The following is a 3223-nucleotide window of genomic DNA, read 5'->3' on the forward strand; positions in this document are numbered from 1 at the left end:
GTGGTGGCTCATGCCTATAATCCTAGCACTCTGAGAGGCCGAGGCGGGCGGATCGTTTGAGCTCAGGAATTCGAGACCACCCTGAGCAAGAGCGAGACCCTGTCTCTACTAAAAATAAAAAGAAATTGGTCAAACAACTAAAAATAGAAAAAATTAGCTGGTCGTGGTGGCGTGTGCCTGTAGTCCCAGCTACCTGGGAGGCTGAGGCAGGAGGATCGCTTGAGCCCGGGAGTCTGAGGTTGCTGGGAGCTAGGCTGACATCACGGCACTCTAGCCCAGGCAAGAGAGCGGGACTCTGTCTCAAAAAAAAAAAAAAGAAAAATTTTTTTTTGGTCTTGTTACCTTTGTTATTGAAAGTAACCTTTTTATACATCTGCAGTTTCTTCAAGACTGTTAGTTTCCCCAAGGCAGGGGAAATAGCTTCTTCTTTGAATAGCTTTGGCTTCAACCAAACAGGAGAAGCTCAAAAGCAAAATGGTGGCTCCTAGTGATATATAAAATACACAAGTCATGCTGCCCCAAAAGGAGATGAATCAGTCACTGTGGACTTCTACAAAATGGTAGGAATGAGACTAAATACTGGTTTGCAGAGAAGACACTATCTTGAAAGATTGCTGGTTCAAAATCCATTAAATGACACATGACGGAAGTACAAGACATGTGCCTTCCTCTAACTCTGTTACCATTCTTTTGTCCGCATAAATGACCACCTGAATTCCCTTGTAGATCTCTGATTTAGTTATTCAGAGTTTGCTATTCATCTAATCTGTAATCCCTCCTGGAGATATTTATTTTCAGCACCTGGGACAGCGTCCAGCACGTGGCTGTCACTCAGGAAATAATTGTTGAAAGAATGAACAAATGGTCACCTACTTATGTCCATTCCTAGACCAAAAAACCCCTACATTTTATGTCATGTCTATTATTTACTGGGGAGGGGCCCACGTGAAGTTTCCTGTATGAGTTTGGGAAAGGCTGAGAGGTTTTATTTTTGGTGTTTAATCTTATACTGTTATTCCCACAGCGGCCACAGGACTGGTCCATCTTAAGGAATATAAAAAAGCAATGTTCTGATTTCAGGTTGCTCATAAATCTGCCTCCTGCATTACCATTTTTTATCTGCTTCCTCCTGCTTCCCCTGGGTTCAAAGGAAGTGCTTTACCTTAGAAATGATTCACTGCTCCTGGGCCATCGTGGGCTTTGAAAGCCACACAATAGGAGTTCCATTTCAAATCCCCCCATTTATAATCATGGGAGAAGGCTGGGTGTTGTCTTGGGGGTTATCGATGATTTTGCAAAACTCAACCTTTGTTCCTCACGTGTCCATTTTTCAAAAACGTACTACTCCAAATCTCTGGAAGTCACCGCCCCTGAGGAAACATTTATCTTTGGTTTGACATCTTTTGCACTGTATACCTTTTCAATTCTCCTTGCTCACATAGGATGAATGGCTGTGTGGGGTTGCAATGAAGAGTTACGTCTTGCAGTATGTAAATGTGTGACCCTATCCTCTTCCCTGCCCCCTCCCCTGTGTCCCTGAATCAGAAGATGGAGAAATAACCAGCACAGACAAGTGGGCTTGGGTGATATTATGGGTTGAATTGTGTCTGTCCACCCCAAATTCTTACGGTGAAGTCCTAACCCCCAGTACTTTGGAATGTCACTTTATTTGGAAATGGGCTTATTGCAGATGTAATTAGTAAAGATGAGGTCACACTGGAATAAGGTGGGCCCTAAACCAATGTGACTGGTGTCCTTATTAAAAAGGAAAATTCAGAGACAGACATACACAAAGGGAGAACAGCATGAGAAGATGAAGGCAGGGTTCTACAAGCCAAGGAGTACCAAAGACGGCCAGCAAACCACCAGAAGCCAGGAGAGAGGCATGGAGCAGATTTTCCCTCACAGCCCTCACAAGGAACCTCCTCTTCCAACACCTCGATCTTGAACTTGTAGCCTCTAGAACTGTGAGACAACACATTTCTGTTGTTTAAATCATCCAATTTGTGGTCTTTTTTTATGGTAGCCCTAGGAAACAAATACAGGTGATATGCTTATGATCTTTGTCTAAGGGCCTGTGTTTACTTGAGAGGTGATAGAGCATAGTAGTTGAGTACTTGGATTTTTAGAAGCCAGTTGGGTAATCTGGGAAAATACTTCCAATTTCTTCAAAATAAAATAAAGAATAATGTAGATTTAGACTTGATGGTACTTTCATGAGGATTAAATGAGATAATCTATTTAAAGCTCTAAGCCAAATATCTGGCACATAGAAAAACACTTGATGGATGGTGGTTATTATGATGGTTATTATTAGGAATAATTGGCAATATTTACTGAGCCCAAAAGAGACCTTTACTACCTATCATTTAAAAATTTCTCTCCAGACTCCACTTAGCCAGTAATTGAAATTTCCTCTCTCTCTCTGACCTCTGCACTCTAGGCTAAGGGGCTAGGGCTTTATTCCACCTTGAGTCCTTTTCAGGCACTTAATCTCTCTCTCTGTGAAATGGGACTTGTTATATAATTGACGTACAAGACGATTCACATTTACACTATTGAAAGTAAGATGGTCCTAAAAACTGAGTGAGAATTTGAAGTGACCAGAACAGTTAAAACGATCATGTATTCATTCATACTAAAAAAAAAAAACAAACCCACCTATTTGTTGAAAGCCAGTGGGCTAGGTGCAGGATCTGACTCACAGTGGGTTGTTTTTCAATATTTCCTGCAGGCAGGGGAAGGGATGTGGCATAATAATTCCATAATGTTTACCACTTATTGAAATGTATGCCAAGTGTTGGGCTAAATTGTCTTAGTACAATTACCCTTTAAAATTCTGCAAGGTTAGATGGTCCTATCATGCCTATTCTACAGATGAGTAAACTGAGACACAGAGTGATTAAGTAACTTGTCCGAGGCCATGGCTGGTTACTGGCAGAATCAGGAATTTAAACCATATCCCTCAGACTCCAGATCCAACACTCTTAACTCTTGTGAGTCATGCCTCAGTGACACCAGGAAGCCAGTGCCCTCCAGTGTATATTTGAAATAGATTGTGAGTGAGACACAGAAAACCAGGTTATAGACTCAAATGCTGGCATGCAAAACAAACAAACAAAAAACACAACCAAAATCAACCCTCCCCAACCCAAAACACAAAAACCTGCCATGAATTGATTACTGGAGCAAAATAAGCATTTTCCCAATGTTTAAATTCAGA

Source organism: Propithecus coquereli, unplaced genomic scaffold, assembly GCF_000956105.1.
Source record: "Propithecus coquereli isolate 6110/MARCELLA unplaced genomic scaffold, Pcoq_1.0 Scaffold27, whole genome shotgun sequence".
Classification (NCBI taxonomy): domain Eukaryota; kingdom Metazoa; phylum Chordata; class Mammalia; order Primates; family Indriidae; genus Propithecus; species Propithecus coquereli.